Raw genomic sequence first — 24,109 nt, forward strand, 5'->3', positions numbered from 1 at the left:
CAAATTGTCCGAAAGAGGCGTGCGTCGGTGCGTTCGTGTAAGCGGAAATTGCACCGGGTCCAGTCGGAAGTCCCCGCGGAAGCGCGCCCGGCATGGATGGCCTCTTGATTTCCATGTGTTGCGCGGTTTTCTTAAATATTTTGTCGCTTTTTTGTTGCGAGTTCACCTGGCTTTTAAAGCCGGCGGACTCTTTTGTGAATCGGACAATACCGGGAGGGTGAAAAACGGTATTTGGGAAGGAGAAGGCTCGAAATTGGGGTCTCGGCTGCGAATTTACGAGCTTTGGAATGCTCTGGTTTTTTTTTTTTTTTTGGGCGGCATTGCGCATGTAAACAAATTGCTACGGTGAATGAACGGGTGCGATCATACCAGCACTAATGCACCGGATCCCATCAGAACTCCGCAGTTAAGCGTGCTTGGGCGAGAGTAGTACTAGGATGGGTGACCTCCTGGGAAGTCCTCGTGTTGCACCCCTTTTTCCCTCCTTTTTTTTTTTTTATTTTTCTTATCTGTTTCCGCTGCACTTGAGCAAAAGGCATTTCAGTGGTTATCGTAGTATACTCCATGGAAGTAATTTTATTTATAAAAATATAACTCGCAACCGGGTCCCGACCTCGAATTTACGGGCACTCGAAAGATAGGACCCGTCGAGGCGGGTCGATGCGCATACGAACGAATTGTCCGAAAGAGGCGTGCGTCGGTGCGTTCGTGTAAGCGGAAATTGCACCGGGTCCCGTCGGAAGTCCCCGCGGAAGCGCGCCCGGCATGGATGGCCTCTTGATTTCCAAGTGTTGCGCGGATTTCTTAAATATTTTGTCGCTTTTTTGTTGAAAGTTCACCTGGCTTTTAAAGCCGGCGGACTCTTTTGTGAATCGGACAATACCGGGAGGGTGAAAAACGGTATTTGGGAAGGAGAAGGCTCGAAATTGGGGTCTCGGCTGCGAATTTACGAGCTTTGGAATGCTCTGGTTTTTTTTTTTTTTTTTTTGGGCGGCATTGCGCATGTAAACAAATTGCTACGGTGAATGAACGGGTGCGATCATACCAGCACTAATGCACCGGATCCCATCAGAACTCCGCAGTTAAGCGTGCTTGGGCGAGAGTAGTACTAGGATGGGTGACCTCCTGGGAAGTCCTCGTGTTGCACCCCTTTTTCCCTCCTTTTTTTTTTTTATTTTTCTTATCTGTTTCCGCTGCACTTGAGCAAAAGGCATTTCAGTGGTTATCGTAGTATACTCCATGGAAGTAATTTTATTTATAAAAATATAACTCGCAACCGGGTCCCGACCTCGAATTTACGGGCACTCGAAAGATAGGACCCGTCGAGGCGGGTCGATGCGCATACGAACGAATTGTCCGAAAGAGGCGTGCGTCGGTGCGTTCGTGTAAGCGGAAATTGCACCGGGTCCCGTCGGAAGTCCCCGCGGAAGCGCGCCCGGCATGGATGGCCTCTTGATTTCCAAGTGTTGCGCGGATTTCTTAAATATTTTGTCGCTTTTTTGTTGAAAGTTCACCTGGCTTTTAAAGCCGGCGGACTCTTTTGTGAATCGGACAATACCGGGAGGGTGAAAAACGGTATTTGGGAAGGAGAAGGCTCGAAATTGGGGTCTCGGCTGCGAATTTACGAGCTTTGGAATGCTCTGGTTTTTTTTTTTTTTTTGGGCGGCATTGCGCATGTAAACAAATTGCTACGGTGAATGAACGGGTGCGATCATACCAGCACTAATGCACCGGATCCCATCAGAACTCCGCAGTTAAGCGTGCTTGGGCGAGAGTAGTACTAGGATGGGTGACCTCCTGGGAAGTCCTCGTGTTGCACCCCTTTTTCCCTCCTTTTTTTTTTTTATTTTTCTTATCTGTTTCCGCTGCACTTGAGCAAAAGGCATTTCAGTGGTTATCGTAGTATACTCCATGGAAGTAATTTTATTTATAAAAATATAACTCGCAACCGGGTCCCGACCTCGAATTTACGGGCACTCGAAAGATAGGACCCGTCGAGGCGGGTCGATGCGCATACGAACGAATTGTCCGAAAGAGGCGTGCGTCGGTGCGTTCGTGTAAGCGGAAATTGCACCGGGTCCCGTCGGAAGTCCCCGCGGAAGCGCGCCCGGCATGGATGGCCTCTTGATTTCCAAGTGTTGCGCGGATTTCTTAAATATTTTGTCGCTTTTTTGTTGAAAGTTCACCTGGCTTTTAAAGCCGGCGGACTCTTTTGTGAATCGGACAATACCGGGAGGGTGAAAAACGGTATTTGGGAAGGAGAAGGCTCGAAATTGGGGTCTCGGCTGCGAATTTACGAGCTTTGGAATGCTCTGGTTTTTTTTTTTTTTTTGGGCGGCATTGCGCATGTAAACAAATTGCTACGGTGAATGAACGGGTGCGATCATACCAGCACTAATGCACCGGATCCCATCAGAACTCCGCAGTTAAGCGTGCTTGGGCGAGAGTAGTACTAGGATGGGTGACCTCCTGGGAAGTCCTCGTGTTGCACCCCTTTTTCCCTCCTTTTTTTTTTTTTATTTTTCTTATCTGTTTCCGCTGCACTTGAGCAAAAGGCATTTCAGTGGTTATCGTAGTATACTCCATGGAAGTAATTTTATTTATAAAAATATAACTCGCAACCGGGTCCCGACCTCGAATTTACGGGCACTCGAAAGATAGGACCCGTCGAGGCGGGTCGATGCGCATACGAACGAATTGTCCGAAAGAGGCGTGCGTCGGTGCGTTCGTGTAAGCGGAAATTGCACCGGGTCCCGTCGGAAGTCCCCGCGGAAGCGCGCCCGGCATGGATGGCCTCTTGATTTCCAAGTGTTGCGCGGATTTCTTAAATATTTTGTCGCTTTTTTGTTGAAAGTTCACCTGGCTTTTAAAGCCGGCGGACTCTTTTGTGAATCGGACAATACCGGGAGGGTGAAAAACGGTATTTGGGAAGGAGAAGGCTCGAAATTGGGGTCTCGGCTGCGAATTTACGAGCTTTGGAATGCTCTGGTTTTTTTTTTTTTTTTTTGGGCGGCATTGCGCATGTAAACAAATTGCTACGGTGAATGAACGGGTGCGATCATACCAGCACTAATGCACCGGATCCCATCAGAACTCCGCAGTTAAGCGTGCTTGGGCGAGAGTAGTACTAGGATGGGTGACCTCCTGGGAAGTCCTCGTGTTGCACCCCTTTTTCCCTCCTTTTTTTTTTTTATTTTTCTTATCTGTTTCCGCTGCACTTGAGCAAAAGGCATTTCAGTGGTTATCGTAGTATACTCCATGGAAGTAATTTTATTTATAAAAATATAACTCGCAACCGGGTCCCGACCTCGAATTTACGGGCACTCGAAAGATAGGACCCGTCGAGGCGGGTCGATGCGCATACGAACGAATTGTCCGAAAGAGGCGTGCGTCGGTGCGTTCGTGTAAGCGGAAATTGCACCGGGTCCCGTCGGAAGTCCCCGCGGAAGCGCGCCCGGCATGGATGGCCTCTTGATTTCCATGTGTTGCGCGGATTTCTTAAATATTTTGTCGCTTTTTTGTTGAAAGTTCACCTGGCTTTTAAAGCCGGCGGACTCTTTTGTGAATCGGACAATACCGGGAGGGTGAAAAACGGTATTTGGGAAGGAGAAGGCTCGAAATTGGGGTCTCGGCTGCGAATTTACGAGCTTTGGAATGCTCTGGTTTTTTTTTTTTTTTTTGGGCGGCATTGCGCATGTAAACAAATTGCTACGGTGAATGAACGGGTGCGATCATACCAGCACTAATGCACCGGATCCCATCAGAACTCCGCAGTTAAGCGTGCTTGGGCGAGAGTAGTACTAGGATGGGTGACCTCCTGGGAAGTCCTCGTGTTGCACCCCTTTTTCCCTCCTTTTTTTTTTTTTATTTTTCTTATCTGTTTCCGCTGCACTTGAGCAAAAGGCATTTCAGTGGTTATCGTAGTATACTCCATGGAAGTAATTTTATTTATAAAAATATAACTCGCAACCGGGTCCCGACCTCGAATTTACGGGCACTCGAAAGATAGGACCCGTCGAGGCGGGTCGATGCGCATACGAACGAATTGTCCGAAAGAGGCGTGCGTCGGTGCGTTCGTGTAAGCGGAAATTGCACCGGGTCCCGTCGGAAGTCCCCGCGGAAGCGCGCCCGGCATGGATGGCCTCTTGATTTCCAAGTGTTGCGCGGATTTCTTAAATATTTTGTCGCTTTTTTGTTGAAAGTTCACCTGGCTTTTAAAGCCGGCGGACTCTTTTGTGAATCGGACAATACCGGGAGGGTGAAAAACGGTATTTGGGAAGGAGAAGGCTCGAAATTGGGGTCTCGGCTGCGAATTTACGAGCTTTGGAATGCTCTGGTTTTTTTTTTTTTTTTTTTGGGCGGCATTGCGCATGTAAACAAATTGCTACGGTGAATGAACGGGTGCGATCATACCAGCACTAATGCACCGGATCCCATCAGAACTCCGCAGTTAAGCGTGCTTGGGCGAGAGTAGTACTAGGATGGGTGACCTCCTGGGAAGTCCTCGTGTTGCACCCCTTTTTCCCTCCTTTTTTTTTTTTTATTTTTCTTATCTGTTTCCGCTGCACTTGAGCAAAAGGCATTTCAGTGGTTATCGTAGTATACTCCATGGAAGTAATTTTATTTATAAAAATATAACTCGCAACCGGGTCCCGACCTCGAATTTACGGGCACTCGAAAGATAGGACCCGTCGAGGCGGGTCGATGCGCATACGAACGAATTGTCCGAAAGAGGCGTGCGTCGGTGCGTTCGTGTAAGCGGAAATTGCACCGGGTCCCGTCGGAAGTCCCCGCGGAAGCGCGCCCGGCATGGATGGCCTCTTGATTTCCAAGTGTTGCGCGGATTTCTTAAATATTTTGTCGCTTTTTTGTTGAAAGTTCACCTGGCTTTTAAAGCCGGCGGACTCTTTTGTGAATCGGACAATACCGGGAGGGTGAAAAACGGTATTTGGGAAGGAGAAGGCTCGAAATTGGGGTCTCGGCTGCGAATTTACGAGCTTTGGAATGCTCTGGTTTTTTTTTTTTTTTTTTGGGCGGCATTGCGCATGTAAACAAATTGCTACGGTGAATGAACGGGTGCGATCATACCAGCACTAATGCACCGGATCCCATCAGAACTCCGCAGTTAAGCGTGCTTGGGCGAGAGTAGTACTAGGATGGGTGACCTCCTGGGAAGTCCTCGTGTTGCACCCCTTTTTCCCTCCTTTTTTTTTTTTATTTTTCTTATCTGTTTCCGCTGCACTTGAGCAAAAGGCATTTCAGTGGTTATCGTAGTATACTCCATGGAAGTAATTTTATTTATAAAAATATAACTCGCAACCGGGTCCCGACCTCGAATTTACGGGCACTCGAAAGATAGGACCCGTCGAGGCGGGTCGATGCGCATACGAACGAATTGTCCGAAAGAGGCGTGCGTCGGTGCGTTCGTGTAAGCGGAAATTGCACCGGGTCCCGTCGGAAGTCCCCGCGGAAGCGCGCCCGGCATGGATGGCCTCTTGATTTCCAAGTGTTGCGCGGATTTCTTAAATATTTTGTCGCTTTTTTGTTGAAAGTTCACCTGGCTTTTAAAGCCGGCGGACTCTTTTGTGAATCGGACAATACCGGGAGGGTGAAAAACGGTATTTGGGAAGGAGAAGGCTCGAAATTGGGGTCTCGGCTGCGAATTTACGAGCTTTGGAATGCTCTGGTTTTTTTTTTTTTTTTGGGCGGCATTGCGCATGTAAACAAATTGCTACGGTGAATGAACGGGTGCGATCATACCAGCACTAATGCACCGGATCCCATCAGAACTCCGCAGTTAAGCGTGCTTGGGCGAGAGTAGTACTAGGATGGGTGACCTCCTGGGAAGTCCTCGTGTTGCACCCCTTTTTCCCTCCTTTTTTTTTTTTTATTTTTCTTATCTGTTTCCGCTGCACTTGAGCAAAAGGCATTTCAGTGGTTATCGTAGTATACTCCATGGAAGTAATTTTATTTATAAAAATATAACTCGCAACCGGGTCCCGACCTCGAATTTACGGGCACTCGAAAGATAGGACCCGTCGAGGCGGGTCGATGCGCATACGAACGAATTGTCCGAAAGAGGCGTGCGTCGGTGCGTTCGTGTAAGCGGAAATTGCACCGGGTCCCGTCGGAAGTCCCCGCGGAAGCGCGCCCGGCATGGATGGCCTCTTGATTTCCAAGTGTTGCGCGGATTTCTTAAATATTTTGTCGCTTTTTTGTTGAAAGTTCACCTGGCTTTTAAAGCCGGCGGACTCTTTTGTGAATCGGACAATACCGGGAGGGTGAAAAACGGTATTTGGGAAGGAGAAGGCTCGAAATTGGGGTCTCGGCTGCGAATTTACGAGCTTTGGAATGCTCTGGTTTTTTTTTTTTTTTTTTGGGCGGCATTGCGCATGTAAACAAATTGCTACGGTGAATGAACGGGTGCGATCATACCAGCACTAATGCACCGGATCCCATCAGAACTCCGCAGTTAAGCGTGCTTGGGCGAGAGTAGTACTAGGATGGGTGACCTCCTGGGAAGTCCTCGTGTTGCACCCCTTTTTCCCTCCTTTTTTTTTTTTATTTTTCTTATCTGTTTCCGCTGCACTTGAGCAAAAGGCATTTCAGTGGTTATCGTAGTATACTCCATGGAAGTAATTTTATTTATAAAAATATAACTCGCAACCGGGTCCCGACCTCGAATTTACGGGCACTCGAAAGATAGGACCCGTCGAGGCGGGTCGATGCGCATACGAACGAATTGTCCGAAAGAGGCGTGCGTCGGTGCGTTCGTGTAAGCGGAAATTGCACCGGGTCCCGTCGGAAGTCCCCGCGGAAGCGCGCCCGGCATGGATGGCCTCTTGATTTCCAAGTGTTGCGCGGATTTCTTAAATATTTTGTCGCTTTTTTGTTGAAAGTTCACCTGGCTTTTAAAGCCGGCGGACTCTTTTGTGAATCGGACAATACCGGGAGGGTGAAAAACGGTATTTGGGAAGGAGAAGGCTCGAAATTGGGGTCTCGGCTGCGAATTTACGAGCTTTGGAATGCTCTGGTTTTTTTTTTTTTTTTTGGGCGGCATTGCGCATGTAAACAAATTGCTACGGTGAATGAACGGGTGCGATCATACCAGCACTAATGCACCGGATCCCATCAGAACTCCGCAGTTAAGCGTGCTTGGGCGAGAGTAGTACTAGGATGGGTGACCTCCTGGGAAGTCCTCGTGTTGCACCCCTTTTTCCCTCCTTTTTTTTTTTTATTTTTCTTATCTGTTTCCGCTGCACTTGAGCAAAAGGCATTTCAGTGGTTATCGTAGTATACTCCATGGAAGTAATTTTATTTATAAAAATATAACTCGCAACCGGGTCCCGACCTCGAATTTACGGGCACTCGAAAGATAGGACCCGTCGAGGCGGGTCGATGCGCATACGAACGAATTGTCCGAAAGAGGCGTGCGTCGGTGCGTTCGTGTAAGCGGAAATTGCACCGGGTCCCGTCGGAAGTCCCCGCGGAAGCGCGCCCGGCATGGATGGCCTCTTGATTTCCAAGTGTTGCGCGGATTTCTTAAATATTTTGTCGCTTTTTTGTTGAAAGTTCACCTGGCTTTTAAAGCCGGCGGACTCTTTTGTGAATCGGACAATACCGGGAGGGTGAAAAACGGTATTTGGGAAGGAGAAGGCTCGAAATTGGGGTCTCGGCTGCGAATTTACGAGCTTTGGAATGCTCTGGTTTTTTTTTTTTTTTTGGGCGGCATTGCGCATGTAAACAAATTGCTACGGTGAATGAACGGGTGCGATCATACCAGCACTAATGCACCGGATCCCATCAGAACTCCGCAGTTAAGCGTGCTTGGGCGAGAGTAGTACTAGGATGGGTGACCTCCTGGGAAGTCCTCGTGTTGCACCCCTTTTTCCCTCCTTTTTTTTTTTTATTTTTCTTATCTGTTTCCGCTGCACTTGAGCAAAAGGCATTTCAGTGGTTATCGTAGTATACTCCATGGAAGTAATTTTATTTATAAAAATATAACTCGCAACCGGGTCCCGACCTCGAATTTACGGGCACTCGAAAGATAGGACCCGTCGAGGCGGGTCGATGCGCATACGAACGAATTGTCCGAAAGAGGCGTGCGTCGGTGCGTTCGTGTAAGCGGAAATTGCACCGGGTCCCGTCGGAAGTCCCCGCGGAAGCGCGCCCGGCATGGATGGCCTCTTGATTTCCAAGTGTTGCGCGGATTTCTTAAATATTTTGTCGCTTTTTTGTTGAAAGTTCACCTGGCTTTTAAAGCCGGCGGACTCTTTTGTGAATCGGACAATACCGGGAGGGTGAAAAACGGTATTTGGGAAGGAGAAGGCTCGAAATTGGGGTCTCGGCTGCGAATTTACGAGCTTTGGAATGCTCTGGTTTTTTTTTTTTTTTTGGGCGGCATTGCGCATGTAAACAAATTGCTACGGTGAATGAACGGGTGCGATCATACCAGCACTAATGCACCGGATCCCATCAGAACTCCGCAGTTAAGCGTGCTTGGGCGAGAGTAGTACTAGGATGGGTGACCTCCTGGGAAGTCCTCGTGTTGCACCCCTTTTTCCCTCCTTTTTTTTTTTTTATTTTTCTTATCTGTTTCCGCTGCACTTGAGCAAAAGGCATTTCAGTGGTTATCGTAGTATACTCCATGGAAGTAATTTTATTTATAAAAATATAACTCGCAACCGGGTCCCGACCTCGAATTTACGGGCACTCGAAAGATAGGACCCGTCGAGGCGGGTCGATGCGCATACGAACGAATTGTCCGAAAGAGGCGTGCGTCGGTGCGTTCGTGTAAGCGGAAATTGCACCGGGTCCCGTCGGAAGTCCCCGCGGAAGCGCGCCCGGCATGGATGGCCTCTTGATTTCCAAGTGTTGCGCGGATTTCTTAAATATTTTGTCGCTTTTTTGTTGAAAGTTCACCTGGCTTTTAAAGCCGGCGGACTCTTTTGTGAATCGGACAATACCGGGAGGGTGAAAAACGGTATTTGGGAAGGAGAAGGCTCGAAATTGGGGTCTCGGCTGCGAATTTACGAGCTTTGGAATGCTCTGGTTTTTTTTTTTTTTTTTTGGGCGGCATTGCGCATGTAAACAAATTGCTACGGTGAATGAACGGGTGCGATCATACCAGCACTAATGCACCGGATCCCATCAGAACTCCGCAGTTAAGCGTGCTTGGGCGAGAGTAGTACTAGGATGGGTGACCTCCTGGGAAGTCCTCGTGTTGCACCCCTTTTTCCCTCCTTTTTTTTTTTTATTTTTCTTATCTGTTTCCGCTGCACTTGAGCAAAAGGCATTTCAGTGGTTATCGTAGTATACTCCATGGAAGTAATTTTATTTATAAAAATATAACTCGCAACCGGGTCCCGACCTCGAATTTACGGGCACTCGAAAGATAGGACCCGTCGAGGCGGGTCGATGCGCATACGAACGAATTGTCCGAAAGAGGCGTGCGTCGGTGCGTTCGTGTAAGCGGAAATTGCACCGGGTCCCGTCGGAAGTCCCCGCGGAAGCGCGCCCGGCATGGATGGCCTCTTGATTTCCAAGTGTTGCGCGGATTTCTTAAATATTTTGTCGCTTTTTTGTTGAAAGTTCACCTGGCTTTTAAAGCCGGCGGACTCTTTTGTGAATCGGACAATACCGGGAGGGTGAAAAACGGTATTTGGGAAGGAGAAGGCTCGAAATTGGGGTCTCGGCTGCGAATTTACGAGCTTTGGAATGCTCTGGTTTTTTTTTTTTTTTTGGGCGGCATTGCGCATGTAAACAAATTGCTACGGTGAATGAACGGGTGCGATCATACCAGCACTAATGCACCGGATCCCATCAGAACTCCGCAGTTAAGCGTGCTTGGGCGAGAGTAGTACTAGGATGGGTGACCTCCTGGGAAGTCCTCGTGTTGCACCCCTTTTTCCCTCCTTTTTTTTTTTTATTTTTCTTATCTGTTTCCGCTGCACTTGAGCAAAAGGCATTTCAGTGGTTATCGTAGTATACTCCATGGAAGTAATTTTATTTATAAAAATATAACTCGCAACCGGGTCCCGACCTCGAATTTACGGGCACTCGAAAGATAGGACCCGTCGAGGCGGGTCGATGCGCATACGAACGAATTGTCCGAAAGAGGCGTGCGTCGGTGCGTTCGTGTAAGCGGAAATTGCACCGGGTCCCGTCGGAAGTCCCCGCGGAAGCGCGCCCGGCATGGATGGCCTCTTGATTTCCAAGTGTTGCGCGGATTTCTTAAATATTTTGTCGCTTTTTTGTTGAAAGTTCACCTGGCTTTTAAAGCCGGCGGACTCTTTTGTGAATCGGACAATACCGGGAGGGTGAAAAACGGTATTTGGGAAGGAGAAGGCTCGAAATTGGGGTCTCGGCTGCGAATTTACGAGCTTTGGAATGCTCTGGTTTTTTTTTTTTTTTTTGGGCGGCATTGCGCATGTAAACAAATTGCTACGGTGAATGAACGGGTGCGATCATACCAGCACTAATGCACCGGATCCCATCAGAACTCCGCAGTTAAGCGTGCTTGGGCGAGAGTAGTACTAGGATGGGTGACCTCCTGGGAAGTCCTCGTGTTGCACCCCTTTTTCCCTCCTTTTTTTTTTTTATTTTTCTTATCTGTTTCCGCTGCACTTGAGCAAAAGGCATTTCAGTGGTTATCGTAGTATACTCCATGGAAGTAATTTTATTTATAAAAATATAACTCGCAACCGGGTCCCGACCTCGAATTTACGGGCACTCGAAAGATAGGACCCGTCGAGGCGGGTCGATGCGCATACGAACGAATTGTCCGAAAGAGGCGTGCGTCGGTGCGTTCGTGTAAGCGGAAATTGCACCGGGTCCCGTCGGAAGTCCCCGCGGAAGCGCGCCCGGCATGGATGGCCTCTTGATTTCCAAGTGTTGCGCGGATTTCTTAAATATTTTGTCGCTTTTTTGTTGAAAGTTCACCTGGCTTTTAAAGCCGGCGGACTCTTTTGTGAATCGGACAATACCGGGAGGGTGAAAAACGGTATTTGGGAAGGAGAAGGCTCGAAATTGGGGTCTCGGCTGCGAATTTACGAGCTTTGGAATGCTCTGGTTTTTTTTTTTTTTTTGGGCGGCATTGCGCATGTAAACAAATTGCTACGGTGAATGAACGGGTGCGATCATACCAGCACTAATGCACCGGATCCCATCAGAACTCCGCAGTTAAGCGTGCTTGGGCGAGAGTAGTACTAGGATGGGTGACCTCCTGGGAAGTCCTCGTGTTGCACCCCTTTTTCCCTCCTTTTTTTTTTTTATTTTTCTTATCTGTTTCCGCTGCACTTGAGCAAAAGGCATTTCAGTGGTTATCGTAGTATACTCCATGGAAGTAATTTTATTTATAAAAATATAACTCGCAACCGGGTCCCGACCTCGAATTTACGGGCACTCGAAAGATAGGACCCGTCGAGGCGGGTCGATGCGCATACGAACGAATTGTCCGAAAGAGGCGTGCGTCGGTGCGTTCGTGTAAGCGGAAATTGCACCGGGTCCCGTCGGAAGTCCCCGCGGAAGCGCGCCCGGCATGGATGGCCTCTTGATTTCCAAGTGTTGCGCGGATTTCTTAAATATTTTGTCGCTTTTTTGTTGAAAGTTCACCTGGCTTTTAAAGCCGGCGGACTCTTTTGTGAATCGGACAATACCGGGAGGGTGAAAAACGGTATTTGGGAAGGAGAAGGCTCGAAATTGGGGTCTCGGCTGCGAATTTACGAGCTTTGGAATGCTCTGGTTTTTTTTTTTTTTTTTGGGCGGCATTGCGCATGTAAACAAATTGCTACGGTGAATGAACGGGTGCGATCATACCAGCACTAATGCACCGGATCCCATCAGAACTCCGCAGTTAAGCGTGCTTGGGCGAGAGTAGTACTAGGATGGGTGACCTCCTGGGAAGTCCTCGTGTTGCACCCCTTTTTCCCTCCTTTTTTTTTTTTTATTTTTCTTATCTGTTTCCGCTGCACTTGAGCAAAAGGCATTTCAGTGGTTATCGTAGTATACTCCATGGAAGTAATTTTATTTATAAAAATATAACTCGCAACCGGGTCCCGACCTCGAATTTACGGGCACTCGAAAGATAGGACCCGTCGAGGCGGGTCGATGCGCATACGAACGAATTGTCCGAAAGAGGCGTGCGTCGGTGCGTTCGTGTAAGCGGAAATTGCACCGGGTCCCGTCGGAAGTCCCCGCGGAAGCGCGCCCGGCATGGATGGCCTCTTGATTTCCAAGTGTTGCGCGGATTTCTTAAATATTTTGTCGCTTTTTTGTTGAAAGTTCACCTGGCTTTTAAAGCCGGCGGACTCTTTTGTGAATCGGACAATACCGGGAGGGTGAAAAACGGTATTTGGGAAGGAGAAGGCTCGAAATTGGGGTCTCGGCTGCGAATTTACGAGCTTTGGAATGCTCTGGTTTTTTTTTTTTTTTTTTGGGCGGCATTGCGCATGTAAACAAATTGCTACGGTGAATGAACGGGTGCGATCATACCAGCACTAATGCACCGGATCCCATCAGAACTCCGCAGTTAAGCGTGCTTGGGCGAGAGTAGTACTAGGATGGGTGACCTCCTGGGAAGTCCTCGTGTTGCACCCCTTTTTCCCTCCTTTTTTTTTTTTATTTTTCTTATCTGTTTCCGCTGCACTTGAGCAAAAGGCATTTCAGTGGTTATCGTAGTATACTCCATGGAAGTAATTTTATTTATAAAAATATAACTCGCAACCGGGTCCCGACCTCGAATTTACGGGCACTCGAAAGATAGGACCCGTCGAGGCGGGTCGATGCGCATACGAACGAATTGTCCGAAAGAGGCGTGCGTCGGTGCGTTCGTGTAAGCGGAAATTGCACCGGGTCCCGTCGGAAGTCCCAGCGGAAGCGCGCCCGGCATGGATGGCCTCTTGATTTCCAAGTGTTGCGCGGATTTCTTAAATATTTTGTCGCTTTTTTGTTGAAAGTTCACCTGGCTTTTAAAGCCGGCGGACTCTTTTGTGAATCGGACAATACCGGGAGGGTGAAAAACGGTATTTGGGAAGGAGAAGGCTCGAAATTGGGGTCTCGGCTGCGAATTTACGAGCTTTGGAATGCTCTGGTTTTTTTTTTTTTTTTGGGCGGCATTGCGCATGTAAACAAATTGCTACGGTGAATGAACGGGTGCGATCATACCAGCACTAATGCACCGGATCCCATCAGAACTCCGCAGTTAAGCGTGCTTGGGCGAGAGTAGTACTAGGATGGGTGACCTCCTGGGAAGTCCTCGTGTTGCACCCCTTTTTCCCTCCTTTTTTTTTTTTTATTTTTCTTATCTGTTTCCGCTGCACTTGAGCAAAAGGCATTTCAGTGGTTATCGTAGTATACTCCATGGAAGTAATTTTATTTATAAAAATATAACTCGCAACCGGGTCCCGACCTCGAATTTACGGGCACTCGAAAGATAGGACCCGTCGAGGCGGGTCGATGCGCATACGAACGAATTGTCCGAAAGAGGCGTGCGTCGGTGCGTTCGTGTAAGCGGAAATTGCACCGGGTCCCGTCGGAAGTCCCCGCGGAAGCGCGCCCGGCATGGATGGCCTCTTGATTTCCAAGTGTTGCGCGGATTTCTTAAATATTTTGTCGCTTTTTTGTTGAAAGTTCACCTGGCTTTTAAAGCCGGCGGACTCTTTTGTGAATCGGACAATACCGGGAGGGTGAAAAACGGTATTTGGGAAGGAGAAGGCTCGAAATTGGGGTCTCGGCTGCGAATTTACGAGCTTTGGAATGCTCTGGTTTTTTTTTTTTTTTTGGGCGGCATTGCGCATGTAAACAAATTGCTACGGTGAATGAACGGGTGCGATCATACCAGCACTAATGCACCGGATCCCATCAGAACTCCGCAGTTAAGCGTGCTTGGGCGAGAGTAGTACTAGGATGGGTGACCTCCTGGGAAGTCCTCGTGTTGCACCCCTTTTTCCCTCCTTTTTTTTTTTTATTTTTCTTATCTGTTTCCGCTGCACTTGAGCAAAAGGCATTTCAGTGGTTATCGTAGTATACTCCATGGAAGTAATTTTATTTATAAAAATATAACTCGCAACCGGGTCCCGACCTCGAATTTACGGGCACTCGAAAGATAGGACCCGTCGAGGCGGGTCGATGCGCATACGAACGAATTGTCCGAAAGAGGCGTGCGTCGGTGCGTTCGTGTAAGCGGAAATTGCACCGGGTCCCGTCGGAAGTCCCCGCGGAAGCGCGCCCGGCATGGATGGCCTCTTGATTTCCAAGTGTTGCGCGGATTTCTTAAATATTTTGTCGCTTTTTTGTTGAAAGTTCACCTGGCTTTTAAAGCCGGCGGACTCTTTTGTGAATCGGACAATACCGGGAGGGTGAAAAACGGTATTTGGGAAGGAGAAGGCTCGAAATTGGGGTCTCGGCTGCGAATTTACGAGCTTTGGAATGCTCTGGTTTTTTTTTTTTTTTTGGGCGGCATTGCGCATGTAAACAAATTGCTACGGTGAATGAACGGGTGCGATCATACCAGCACTAATGCACCGGATCCCATCAGAACTCCGCAGTTAAGCGTGCTTGGGCGAGAGTAGTACTAGGATGGGTGACCTCCTGGGAAGTCCTCGTGTTGCACCCCTTTTTCCCTCCTTTTTTTTTTTTATTTTTCTTATCTGTTTCCGCTGCACTTGAGCAAAAGGCATTTCAGTGGTTATCGTAGTATACTCCATGGAAGTAATTTTATTTATAAAAATATAACTCGCAACCGGGTCCCGACCTCGAATTTACGGGCACTCGAAAGATAGGACCCGTCGAGGCGGGTCGATGCGCATACGAACGAATTGTCCGAAAGAGGCGTGCGTCGGTGCGTTCGTGTAAGCGGAAATTGCACCGGGTCCCGTCGGAAGTCCCCGCGGAAGCGCGCCCGGCATGGATGGCCTCTTGATTTCCAAGTGTTGCGCGGATTTCTTAAATATTTTGTCGCTTTTTTGTTGAAAGTTCACCTGGCTTTTAAAGCCGGCGGACTCTTTTGTGAATCGGACAATACCGGGAGGGTGAAAAACGGTATTTGGGAAGGAGAAGGCTCGAAATTGGGGTCTCGGCTGCGAATTTACGAGCTTTGGAATGCTCTGGTTTTTTTTTTTTTTTTTGGGCGGCATTGCGCATGTAAACAAATTGCTACGGTGAATGAACGGGTGCGATCATACCAGCACTAATGCACCGGATCCCATCAGAACTCCGCAGTTAAGCGTGCTTGGGCGAGAGTAGTACTAGGATGGGTGACCTCCTGGGAAGTCCTCGTGTTGCACCCCTTTTTCCCTCCTTTTTTTTTTTTATTTTTCTTATCTGTTTCCGCTGCACTTGAGCAAAAGGCATTTCAGTGGTTATCGTAGTATACTCCATGGAAGTAATTTTATTTATAAAAATATAACTCGCAACCGGGTCCCGACCTCGAATTTACGGGCACTCGAAAGATAGGACCCGTCGAGGCGGGTCGATGCGCATACGAACGAATTGTCCGAAAGAGGCGTGCGTCGGTGCGTTCGTGTAAGCGGAAATTGCACCGGGTCCCGTCGGAAGTCCCCGCGGAAGCGCGCCCGGCATGGATGGCCTCTTGATTTCCAAGTGTTGCGCGGATTTCTTAAATATTTTGTCGCTTTTTTGTTGAAAGTTCACCTGGCTTTTAAAGCCGGCGGACTCTTTTGTGAATCGGACAATACCGGGAGGGTGAAAAACGGTATTTGGGAAGGAGAAGGCTCGAAATTGGGGTCTCGGCTGCGAATTTACGAGCTTTGGAATGCTCTGGTTTTTTTTTTTTTTTGGGCGGCATTGCGCATGTAAACAAATTGCTACGGTGAATGAACGGGTGCGATCATACCAGCACTAATGCACCGGATCCCATCAGAACTCCGCAGTTAAGCGTGCTTGGGCGAGAGTAGTACTAGGATGGGTGACCTCCTGGGAAGTCCTCGTGTTGCACCCCTTTTTCCCTCCTTTTTTTTTTTTTATTTTTCTTATCTGTTTCCGCTGCACTTGAGCAAAAGGCATTTCAGTGGTTATCGTAGTATACTCCATGGAAGTAATTTTATTTATAAAAATATAACTCGCAACCGGGTCCCGACCTCGAATTTACGGGCACTCGAAAGATAGGACCCGTCGAGGCGGGTCGATGCGCATACGAACGAATTGTCCGAAAGAGGCGTGCGTCGGTGCGTTCGTGTAAGCGGAAATTGCACCGGGTCCCGTCGGAAGTCCCCGCGGAAGCGCGCCCGGCATGGATGGCCTCTTGATTTCCAAGTGTTGCGCGGATTTCTTAAATATTTTGTCGCTTTTTTGTTGAAAGTTCACCTGGCTTTTAAAGCCGGCGGACTCTTTTGTGAATCGGACAATACCGGGAGGGTGAAAAACGGTATTTGGGAAGGAGAAGGCTCGAAATTGGGGTCTCGGCTGCGAATTTACGAGCTTTGGAATGCTCTGGTTTTTTTTTTTTTTTTTTGGGCGGCATTGCGCATGTAAACAAATTGCTACGGTGAATGAACGGGTGCGATCATACCAGCACTAATGCACCGGATCCCATCAGAACTCCGCAGTTAAGCGTGCTTGGGCGAGAGTAGTACTAGGATGGGTGACCTCCTGGGAAGTCCTCGTGTTGCACCCCTTTTTCCCTCCTTTTTTTTTTTTATTTTTCTTATCTGTTTCCGCTGCACTTGAGCAAAAGGCATTTCAGTGGTTATCGTAGTATACTCCATGGAAGTAATTTTATTTATAAAAATATAACTCGCAACCGGGTCCCGACCTCGAATTTACGGGCACTCGAAAGATAGGACCCGTCGAGGCGGGTCGATGCGCATACGAACGAATTGTCCGAAAGAGGCGTGCGTCGGTGCGTTCGTGTAAGCGGAAATTGCACCGGGTCCCGTCGGAAGTCCCCGCGGAAGCGCGCCCGGCATGGATGGCCTCTTGATTTCCAAGTGTTGCGCGGATTTCTTAAATATTTTGTCGCTTTTTTGTTGAAAGTTCACCTGGCTTTTAAAGCCGGCGGACTCTTTTGTGAATCGGACAATACCGGGAGGGTGAAAAACGGTATTTGGGAAGGAGAAGGCTCGAAATTGGGGTCTCGGCTGCGAATTTACGAGCTTTGGAATGCTCTGGTTTTTTTTTTTTTTTTTTGGGCGGCATTGCGCATGTAAACAAATTGCTACGGTGAATGAACGGGTGCGATCATACCAGCACTAATGCACCGGATCCCATCAGAACTCCGCAGTTAAGCGTGCTTGGGCGAGAGTAGTACTAGGATGGGTGACCTCCTGGGAAGTCCTCGTGTTGCACCCCTTTTTCCCTCCTTTTTTTTTTTTATTTTTCTTATCTGTTTCCGCTGCACTTGAGCAAAAGGCATTTCAGTGGTTATCGTAGTATACTCCATGGAAGTAATTTTATTTATAAAAATATAACTCGCAACCGGGTCCCGACCTCGAATTTACGGGCACTCGAAAGATAGGACCCGTCGAGGCGGGTCGATGCGCATACGAACGAATTGTCCGAAAGAGGCGTGCGTCGGTGCGTTCGTGTAAGCGGAAATTGCACCGGGTCCCGTCGGAAGTCCCCGCGGAAGCGCGCCCGGCATGGATGGCCTCTTGATTTCCAAGTGTTGCGCGGATTTCTTAAATATTTTGTCGCTTTTTTGTTGAAAGTTCACCTGGCTTTTAAAGCCGGCGGACTCTTTTGTGAATCGGACAATACCGGGAGGGTGAAAAACGGTATTTGGGAAGGAGAAGGCTCGAAATTGGGGTCTCGGCTGCGAATTTACGAGCTTTGGAATGCTCTGGTTTTTTTTTTTTTTTTTTGGGCGGCATTGCGCATGTAAACAAATTGCTACGGTGAATGAACGGGTGCGATCATACCAGCACTAATGCACCGGATCCCATCAGAACTCCGCAGTTAAGCGTGCTTGGGCGAGAGTAGTACTAGGATGGGTGACCTCCTGGGAAGTCCTCGTGTTGCACCCCTTTTTCCCTCCTTTTTTTTTTTTATTTTTCTTATCTGTTTCCGCTGCACTTGAGCAAAAGGCATTTCAGTGGTTATCGTAGTATACTCCATGGAAGTAATTTTATTTATAAAAATATAACTCGCAACCGGGTCCCGACCTCGAATTTACGGGCACTCGAAAGATAGGACCCGTCGAGGCGGGTCGATGCGCATACGAACGAATTGTCCGAAAGAGGCGTGCGTCGGTGCGTTCGTGTAAGCGGAAATTGCACCGGGTCCCGTCGGAAGTCCCCGCGGAAGCGCGCCCGGCATGGATGGCCTCTTGATTTCCAAGTGTTGCGCGGATTTCTTAAATATTTTGTCGCTTTTTTGTTGAAAGTTCACCTGGCTTTTAAAGCCGGCGGACTCTTTTGTGAATCGGACAATACCGGGAGGGTGAAAAACGGTATTTGGGAAGGAGAAGGCTCGAAATTGGGGTCTCGGCTGCGAATTTACGAGCTTTGGAATGCTCTGGTTTTTTTTTTTTTTTTTTGGGCGGCATTGCGCATGTAAACAAATTGCTACGGTGAATGAACGGGTGCGATCATACCAGCACTAATGCACCGGATCCCATCAGAACTCCGCAGTTAAGCGTGCTTGGGCGAGAGTAGTACTAGGATGGGTGACCTCCTGGGAAGTCCTCGTGTTGCACCCCTTTTTCCCTCCTTTTTTTTTTTTATTTTTCTTATCTGTTTCCGCTGCACTTGAGCAAAAGGCATTTCAGTGGTTATCGTAGTATACTCCATGGAAGTAATTTTATTTATAAAAATATAACTCGCAACCGGGTCCCGACCTCGAATTTACGGGCACTCGAAAGATAGGACCCGTCGAGGCGGGTCGATGCGCATACGAACGAATTGTCCGAAAGAGGCGTGCGTCGGTGCGTTCGTGTAAGCGGAAATTGCACCGGGTCCCGTCGGAAGTCCCCGCGGAAGCGCGCCCGGCATGGATGGCCTCTTGATTTCCAAGTGTTGCGCGGATTTCTTAAATATTTTGTCGCTTTTTTGTTGAAAGTTCACCTGGCTTTTAAAGCCGGCGGACTCTTTTGTGAATCGGACAATACCGGGAGGGTGAAAAACGGTATTTGGGAAGGAGAAGGCTCGAAATTGGGGTCTCGGCTGCGAATTTACGAGCTTTGGAATGCTCTGGTTTTTTTTTTTTTTTTTGGGCGGCATTGCGCATGTAAACAAATTGCTACGGTGAATGAACGGGTGCGATCATACCAGCACTAATGCACCGGATCCCATCAGAACTCCGCAGTTAAGCGTGCTTGGGCGAGAGTAGTACTAGGATGGGTGACCTCCTGGGAAGTCCTCGTGTTGCACCCCTTTTTCCCTCCTTTTTTTTTTTTATTTTTCTTATCTGTTTCCGCTGCACTTGAGCAAAAGGCATTTCAGTGGTTATCGTAGTATACTCCATGGAAGTAATTTTATTTATAAAAATATAACTCGCAACCGGGTCCCGACCTCGAATTTACGGGCACTCGAAAGATAGGACCCGTCGAGGCGGGTCGATGCGCATACGAACGAATTGTCCGAAAGAGGCGTGCGTCGGTGCGTTCGTGTAAGCGGAAATTGCACCGGGTCCCGTCGGAAGTCCCCGCGGAAGCGCGCCCGGCATGGATGGCCTCTTGATTTCCAAGTGTTGCGCGGATTTCTTAAATATTTTGTCGCTTTTTTGTTGAAAGTTCACCTGGCTTTTAAAGCCGGCGGACTCTTTTGTGAATCGGACAATACCGGGAGGGTGAAAAACGGTATTTGGGAAGGAGAAGGCTCGAAATTGGGGTCTCGGCTGCGAATTTACGAGCTTTGGAATGCTCTGGTTTTTTTTTTTTTTTTTTGGGCGGCATTGCGCATGTAAACAAATTGCTACGGTGAATGAACGGGTGCGATCATACCAGCACTAATGCACCGGATCCCATCAGAACTCCGCAGTTAAGCGTGCTTGGGCGAGAGTAGTACTAGGATGGGTGACCTCCTGGGAAGTCCTCGTGTTGCACCCCTTTTTCCCTCCTTTTTTTTTTTTATTTTTCTTATCTGTTTCCGCTGCACTTGAGCAAAAGGCATTTCAGTGGTTATCGTAGTATACTCCATGGAAGTAATTTTATTTATAAAAATATAACTCGCAACCGGGTCCCGACCTCGAATTTACGGGCACTCGAAAGATAGGACCCGTCGAGGCGGGTCGATGCGCATACGAACGAATTGTCCGAAAGAGGCGTGCGTCGGTGCGTTCGTGTAAGCGGAAATTGCACCGGGTCCCGTCGGAAGTCCCCGCGGAAGCGCGCCCGGCATGGATGGCCTCTTGATTTCCAAGTGTTGCGCGGATTTCTTAAATATTTTGTCGCTTTTTTGTTGAAAGTTCACCTGGCTTTTAAAGCCGGCGGACTCTTTTGTGAATCGGACAATACCGGGAGGGTGAAAAACGGTATTTGGGAAGGAGAAGGCTCGAAATTGGGGTCTCGGCTGCGAATTTACGAGCTTTGGAATGCTCTGGTTTTTTTTTTTTTTTTGGGCGGCATTGCGCATGTAAACAAATTGCTACGGTGAATGAACGGGTGCGATCATACCAGCACTAATGCACCGGATCCCATCAGAACTCCGCAGTTAAGCGTGCTTGGGCGAGAGTAGTACTAGGATGGGTGACCTCCTGGGAAGTCCTCGTGTTGCACCCCTTTTTCCCTCCTTTTTTTTTTTTATTTTTCTTATCTGTTTCCGCTGCACTTGAGCAAAAGGCATTTCAGTGGTTATCGTAGTATACTCCATGGAAGTAATTTTATTTATAAAAATATAACTCGCAACCGGGTCCCGACCTCGAATTTACGGGCACTCGAAAGATAGGACCCGTCGAGGCGGGTCGATGCGCATACGAACGAATTGTCCGAAAGAGGCGTGCGTCGGTGCGTTCGTGTAAGCGGAAATTGCACCGGGTCCCGTCGGAAGTCCCCGCGGAAGCGCGCCCGGCATGGATGGCCTCTTGATTTCCAAGTGTTGCGCGGATTTCTTAAATATTTTGTCGCTTTTTTGTTGAAAGTTCACCTGGCTTTTAAAGCCGGCGGACTCTTTTGTGAATCGGACAATACCGGGAGGGTGAAAAACGGTATTTGGGAAGGAGAAGGCTCGAAATTGGGGTCTCGGCTGCGAATTTACGAGCTTTGGAATGCTCTGGTTTTTTTTTTTTTTTGGGCGGCATTGCGCATGTAAACAAATTGCTACGGTGAATGAACGGGTGCGATCATACCAGCACTAATGCACCGGATCCCATCAGAACTCCGCAGTTAAGCGTGCTTGGGCGAGAGTAGTACTAGGATGGGTGACCTCCTGGGAAGTCCTCGTGTTGCACCCCTTTTTCCCTCCTTTTTTTTTTTTATTTTTCTTATCTGTTTCCGCTGCACTTGAGCAAAAGGCATTTCAGTGGTTATCGTAGTATACTCCATGGAAGTAATTTTATTTATAAAAATATAACTCGCAACCGGGTCCCGACCTCGAATTTACGGGCACTCGAAAGATAGGACCCGTCGAGGCGGGTCGATGCGCATACGAACGAATTGTCCGAAAGAGGCGTGCGTCGGTGCGTTCGTGTAAGCGGAAATTGCACCGGGTCCCGTCGGAAGTCCCCGCGGAAGCGCGCCCGGCATGGATGGCCTCTTGATTTCCAAGTGTTGCGCGGATTTCTTAAATATTTTGTCGCTTTTTTGTTGAAAGTTCACCTGGCTTTTAAAGCCGGCGGACTCTTTTGTGAATCGGACAATACCGGGAGGGTGAAAAACGGTATTTGGGAAGGAGAAGGCTCGAAATTGGGGTCTCGGCTGCGAATTTACGAGCTTTGGAATGCTCTGGTTTTTTTTTTTTTTTTGGGCGGCATTGCGCATGTAAACAAATTGCTACGGTGAATGAACGGGTGCGATCATACCAGCACTAATGCACCGGATCCCATCAGAACTCCGCAGTTAAGCGTGCTTGGGCGAGAGTAGTACTAGGATGGGTGACCTCCTGGGAAGTCCTCGTGTTGCACCCCTTTTTCCCTCCTTTTTTTTTTTTTATTTTTCTTATCTGTTTCCGCTGCACTTGAGCAAAAGGCATTTCAGTGGTTATCGTAGTATACTCCATGGAAGTAATTTTATTTATAAAAATATAACTCGCAACCGGGTCCCGACCTCGAATTTACGGGCACTCGAAAGATAGGACCCGTCGAGGCGGGTCGATGCGCATACGAACGAATTGTCCGAAAGAGGCGTGCGTCGGTGCGTTCGTGTAAGCGGAAATTGCACCGGGTCCCGTCGGAAGTCCCCGCGGAAGCGCGCCCGGCATGGATGGCCTCTTGATTTCCAAGTGTTGCGCGGATTTCTTAAATATTTTGTCGCTTTTTTGTTGAAAGTTCACCTGGCTTTTAAAGCCGGCGGACTCTTTTGTGAATCGGACAATACCGGGAGGGTGAAAAACGGTATTTGGGAAGGAGAAGGCTCGAAATTGGGGTCTCGGCTGCGAATTTACGAGCTTTGGAATGCTCTGGTTTTTTTTTTTTTTTTTTGTGCGGCATTGCGCATGTAAACAAATTGCTACGGTGAATGAACGGGTGCGATCATACCAGCACTAATGCACCGGATCCCATCAGAACTCCGCAGTTAAGCGTGCTTGGGCGAGAGTAGTACTAGGATGGGTGACCTCCTGGGAAGTCCTCGTGTTGCACCCCTTTTTCCCTCCTTTTTTTTTTTTATTTTTCTTATCTGTTTCCGCTGCACTTGAGCAAAAGGCATTTCAGTGGTTATCGTAGTATACTCCATGGAAGTAATTTTATTTATAAAAATATAACTCGCAACCGGGTCCCGACCTCGAATTTACGGGCACTCGAAAGATAGGACCCGTCGAGGCGGGTCGATGCGCATACGAACGAATTGTCCGAAAGAGGCGTGCGTCGGTGCGTTCGTGTAAGCGGAAATTGCACCGGGTCCCGTCGGAAGTCCCCGCGGAAGCGCGCCCGGCATGGATGGCCTCTTGATTTCCAAGTGTTGCGCGGATTTCTTAAATATTTTGTCGCTTTTTTGTTGAAAGTTCACCTGGCTTTTAAAGCCGGCGGACTCTTTTGTGAATCGGACAATACCGGGAGGGTGAAAAACGGTATTTGGGAAGGAGAAGGCTCGAAATTGGGGTCTCGGCTGCGAATTTACGAGCTTTGGAATGCTCTGGTTTTTTTTTTTTTTTGGGCGGCATTGCGCATGTAAACAAATTGCTACGGTGAATGAACGGGTGCGATCATACCAGCACTAATGCACCGGATCCCATCAGAACTCCGCAGTTAAGCGTGCTTGGGCGAGAGTAGTACTAGGATGGGTGACCTCCTGGGAAGTCCTCGTGTTGCACCCCTTTTTCCCTCCTTTTTTTTTTTTATTTTTCTTATCTGTTTCCGCTGCACTTGAGCAAAAGGCATTTCAGTGGTTATCGTAGTATACTCCATGGAAGTAATTTTATTTATAAAAATATAACTCGCAACCGGGTCCCGACCTCGAATTTACGGGCACTCGAAAGATAGGACCCGTCGAGGCGGGTCGATGCGCATACGAACGAATTGTCCGAAAGAGGCGTGCGTCGGTGCGTTCGTGTAAGCGGAAATTGCACCGGGTCCCGTCGGAAGTCCCCGCGGAAGCGCGCCCGGCATGGATGGCCTCTTGATTTCCAAGTGTTGCGCGGATTTCTTAAATATTTTGTCGCTTTTTTGTTGAAAGTTCACCTGGCTTTTAAAGCCGGCGGACTCTTTTGTGAATCGGACAATACCGGGAGGGTGAAAAACGGTATTTGGGAAGGAGAAGGCTCGAAATTGGGGTCTCGGCTGCGAATTTACGAGCTTTGGAATGCTCTGGTTTTTTTTTTTTTTTTGGGCGGCATTGCGCATGTAAACAAATTGCTACGGTGAATGAACGGGTGCGATCATACCAGCACTAATGCACCGGATCCCATCAGAACTCCGCAGTTAAGCGTGCTTGGGCGAGAGTAGTACTAGGATGGGTGACCTCCTGGGAAGTCCTCGTGTTGCACCCCTTTTTCCCTCCTTTTTTTTTTTTATTTTTCTTATCTGTTTCCGCTGCACTTGAGCAAAAGGCATTTCAGTGGTT

General features: G+C 48.4%; 36 non-coding genes across 36 annotated transcripts; all 36 read left to right on the plus strand.

Moving 5' to 3' along the window:
- Positions 1–355: 355 nt before the first annotated feature.
- LOC130819166 (5S ribosomal RNA) lies at positions 356–474 on the plus strand. Its single transcript, XR_009044212.1, has one exon. It is a non-coding gene; the product is annotated as a 5S ribosomal RNA (ribosomal RNA).
- A 557-nt stretch (positions 475–1,031) lies between these two features.
- Positions 1,032–1,150, plus strand: LOC130819167 (5S ribosomal RNA). The gene has a single exon (XR_009044213.1). It is a non-coding gene; the product is annotated as a 5S ribosomal RNA (ribosomal RNA).
- Positions 1,151–1,703: 553 nt separating this feature from the next.
- Positions 1,704–1,822, plus strand: LOC130819169 (5S ribosomal RNA). Its single transcript, XR_009044215.1, has one exon. It is a non-coding gene; the product is annotated as a 5S ribosomal RNA (ribosomal RNA).
- A 553-nt stretch (positions 1,823–2,375) lies between these two features.
- Positions 2,376–2,494, plus strand: LOC130819170 (5S ribosomal RNA). The gene has a single exon (XR_009044216.1). It is a non-coding gene; the product is annotated as a 5S ribosomal RNA (ribosomal RNA).
- Positions 2,495–3,050: 556 nt separating this feature from the next.
- LOC130819171 (5S ribosomal RNA) lies at positions 3,051–3,169 on the plus strand. The gene has a single exon (XR_009044217.1). It is a non-coding gene; the product is annotated as a 5S ribosomal RNA (ribosomal RNA).
- A 554-nt stretch (positions 3,170–3,723) lies between these two features.
- Positions 3,724–3,842, plus strand: LOC130819172 (5S ribosomal RNA). The gene has a single exon (XR_009044218.1). It is a non-coding gene; the product is annotated as a 5S ribosomal RNA (ribosomal RNA).
- Positions 3,843–4,399: 557 nt separating this feature from the next.
- On the plus strand, positions 4,400–4,518 carry LOC130819173 (5S ribosomal RNA). Its single transcript, XR_009044219.1, has one exon. It is a non-coding gene; the product is annotated as a 5S ribosomal RNA (ribosomal RNA).
- A 556-nt stretch (positions 4,519–5,074) lies between these two features.
- LOC130819175 (5S ribosomal RNA) lies at positions 5,075–5,193 on the plus strand. The gene has a single exon (XR_009044221.1). It is a non-coding gene; the product is annotated as a 5S ribosomal RNA (ribosomal RNA).
- Positions 5,194–5,746: 553 nt separating this feature from the next.
- On the plus strand, positions 5,747–5,865 carry LOC130819176 (5S ribosomal RNA). The gene has a single exon (XR_009044222.1). It is a non-coding gene; the product is annotated as a 5S ribosomal RNA (ribosomal RNA).
- A 556-nt stretch (positions 5,866–6,421) lies between these two features.
- Positions 6,422–6,540, plus strand: LOC130819177 (5S ribosomal RNA). The gene has a single exon (XR_009044223.1). It is a non-coding gene; the product is annotated as a 5S ribosomal RNA (ribosomal RNA).
- Positions 6,541–7,094: 554 nt separating this feature from the next.
- LOC130819179 (5S ribosomal RNA) lies at positions 7,095–7,213 on the plus strand. The gene has a single exon (XR_009044224.1). It is a non-coding gene; the product is annotated as a 5S ribosomal RNA (ribosomal RNA).
- Positions 7,214–7,766: 553 nt separating this feature from the next.
- LOC130819180 (5S ribosomal RNA) lies at positions 7,767–7,885 on the plus strand. The gene has a single exon (XR_009044225.1). It is a non-coding gene; the product is annotated as a 5S ribosomal RNA (ribosomal RNA).
- A 553-nt stretch (positions 7,886–8,438) lies between these two features.
- LOC130819181 (5S ribosomal RNA) lies at positions 8,439–8,557 on the plus strand. Its single transcript, XR_009044226.1, has one exon. It is a non-coding gene; the product is annotated as a 5S ribosomal RNA (ribosomal RNA).
- A 556-nt stretch (positions 8,558–9,113) lies between these two features.
- On the plus strand, positions 9,114–9,232 carry LOC130819182 (5S ribosomal RNA). The gene has a single exon (XR_009044227.1). It is a non-coding gene; the product is annotated as a 5S ribosomal RNA (ribosomal RNA).
- Positions 9,233–9,785: 553 nt separating this feature from the next.
- LOC130819183 (5S ribosomal RNA) lies at positions 9,786–9,904 on the plus strand. Its single transcript, XR_009044228.1, has one exon. It is a non-coding gene; the product is annotated as a 5S ribosomal RNA (ribosomal RNA).
- A 554-nt stretch (positions 9,905–10,458) lies between these two features.
- On the plus strand, positions 10,459–10,577 carry LOC130819184 (5S ribosomal RNA). Its single transcript, XR_009044229.1, has one exon. It is a non-coding gene; the product is annotated as a 5S ribosomal RNA (ribosomal RNA).
- Positions 10,578–11,130: 553 nt separating this feature from the next.
- Positions 11,131–11,249, plus strand: LOC130819185 (5S ribosomal RNA). Its single transcript, XR_009044230.1, has one exon. It is a non-coding gene; the product is annotated as a 5S ribosomal RNA (ribosomal RNA).
- Positions 11,250–11,803: 554 nt separating this feature from the next.
- Positions 11,804–11,922, plus strand: LOC130819187 (5S ribosomal RNA). The gene has a single exon (XR_009044232.1). It is a non-coding gene; the product is annotated as a 5S ribosomal RNA (ribosomal RNA).
- Positions 11,923–12,478: 556 nt separating this feature from the next.
- On the plus strand, positions 12,479–12,597 carry LOC130819188 (5S ribosomal RNA). Its single transcript, XR_009044233.1, has one exon. It is a non-coding gene; the product is annotated as a 5S ribosomal RNA (ribosomal RNA).
- A 553-nt stretch (positions 12,598–13,150) lies between these two features.
- On the plus strand, positions 13,151–13,269 carry LOC130819189 (5S ribosomal RNA). Its single transcript, XR_009044234.1, has one exon. It is a non-coding gene; the product is annotated as a 5S ribosomal RNA (ribosomal RNA).
- Positions 13,270–13,823: 554 nt separating this feature from the next.
- Positions 13,824–13,942, plus strand: LOC130819190 (5S ribosomal RNA). The gene has a single exon (XR_009044235.1). It is a non-coding gene; the product is annotated as a 5S ribosomal RNA (ribosomal RNA).
- A 553-nt stretch (positions 13,943–14,495) lies between these two features.
- On the plus strand, positions 14,496–14,614 carry LOC130819191 (5S ribosomal RNA). The gene has a single exon (XR_009044236.1). It is a non-coding gene; the product is annotated as a 5S ribosomal RNA (ribosomal RNA).
- Positions 14,615–15,168: 554 nt separating this feature from the next.
- On the plus strand, positions 15,169–15,287 carry LOC130819192 (5S ribosomal RNA). The gene has a single exon (XR_009044237.1). It is a non-coding gene; the product is annotated as a 5S ribosomal RNA (ribosomal RNA).
- Positions 15,288–15,839: 552 nt separating this feature from the next.
- LOC130819193 (5S ribosomal RNA) lies at positions 15,840–15,958 on the plus strand. The gene has a single exon (XR_009044238.1). It is a non-coding gene; the product is annotated as a 5S ribosomal RNA (ribosomal RNA).
- A 556-nt stretch (positions 15,959–16,514) lies between these two features.
- On the plus strand, positions 16,515–16,633 carry LOC130819195 (5S ribosomal RNA). The gene has a single exon (XR_009044239.1). It is a non-coding gene; the product is annotated as a 5S ribosomal RNA (ribosomal RNA).
- Positions 16,634–17,188: 555 nt separating this feature from the next.
- LOC130819196 (5S ribosomal RNA) lies at positions 17,189–17,307 on the plus strand. The gene has a single exon (XR_009044240.1). It is a non-coding gene; the product is annotated as a 5S ribosomal RNA (ribosomal RNA).
- Positions 17,308–17,862: 555 nt separating this feature from the next.
- Positions 17,863–17,981, plus strand: LOC130819197 (5S ribosomal RNA). Its single transcript, XR_009044241.1, has one exon. It is a non-coding gene; the product is annotated as a 5S ribosomal RNA (ribosomal RNA).
- A 555-nt stretch (positions 17,982–18,536) lies between these two features.
- On the plus strand, positions 18,537–18,655 carry LOC130819199 (5S ribosomal RNA). Its single transcript, XR_009044243.1, has one exon. It is a non-coding gene; the product is annotated as a 5S ribosomal RNA (ribosomal RNA).
- A 554-nt stretch (positions 18,656–19,209) lies between these two features.
- Positions 19,210–19,328, plus strand: LOC130819200 (5S ribosomal RNA). Its single transcript, XR_009044244.1, has one exon. It is a non-coding gene; the product is annotated as a 5S ribosomal RNA (ribosomal RNA).
- Positions 19,329–19,883: 555 nt separating this feature from the next.
- On the plus strand, positions 19,884–20,002 carry LOC130819201 (5S ribosomal RNA). The gene has a single exon (XR_009044245.1). It is a non-coding gene; the product is annotated as a 5S ribosomal RNA (ribosomal RNA).
- A 553-nt stretch (positions 20,003–20,555) lies between these two features.
- Positions 20,556–20,674, plus strand: LOC130819202 (5S ribosomal RNA). The gene has a single exon (XR_009044246.1). It is a non-coding gene; the product is annotated as a 5S ribosomal RNA (ribosomal RNA).
- Positions 20,675–21,226: 552 nt separating this feature from the next.
- On the plus strand, positions 21,227–21,345 carry LOC130819203 (5S ribosomal RNA). Its single transcript, XR_009044247.1, has one exon. It is a non-coding gene; the product is annotated as a 5S ribosomal RNA (ribosomal RNA).
- Positions 21,346–21,898: 553 nt separating this feature from the next.
- Positions 21,899–22,017, plus strand: LOC130819204 (5S ribosomal RNA). The gene has a single exon (XR_009044248.1). It is a non-coding gene; the product is annotated as a 5S ribosomal RNA (ribosomal RNA).
- A 556-nt stretch (positions 22,018–22,573) lies between these two features.
- Positions 22,574–22,692, plus strand: LOC130819205 (5S ribosomal RNA). The gene has a single exon (XR_009044249.1). It is a non-coding gene; the product is annotated as a 5S ribosomal RNA (ribosomal RNA).
- A 552-nt stretch (positions 22,693–23,244) lies between these two features.
- On the plus strand, positions 23,245–23,363 carry LOC130819206 (5S ribosomal RNA). The gene has a single exon (XR_009044250.1). It is a non-coding gene; the product is annotated as a 5S ribosomal RNA (ribosomal RNA).
- A 553-nt stretch (positions 23,364–23,916) lies between these two features.
- On the plus strand, positions 23,917–24,035 carry LOC130819207 (5S ribosomal RNA). Its single transcript, XR_009044251.1, has one exon. It is a non-coding gene; the product is annotated as a 5S ribosomal RNA (ribosomal RNA).
- Positions 24,036–24,109: the final 74 nt, after the last annotated feature.

The sequence above is a fragment of the Amaranthus tricolor genome, chromosome 7, assembly GCF_026212465.1.
Source record: "Amaranthus tricolor cultivar Red isolate AtriRed21 chromosome 7, ASM2621246v1, whole genome shotgun sequence".
In the NCBI taxonomy this organism is placed as follows: Eukaryota; Viridiplantae; Streptophyta; class Magnoliopsida; order Caryophyllales; family Amaranthaceae; genus Amaranthus; species Amaranthus tricolor.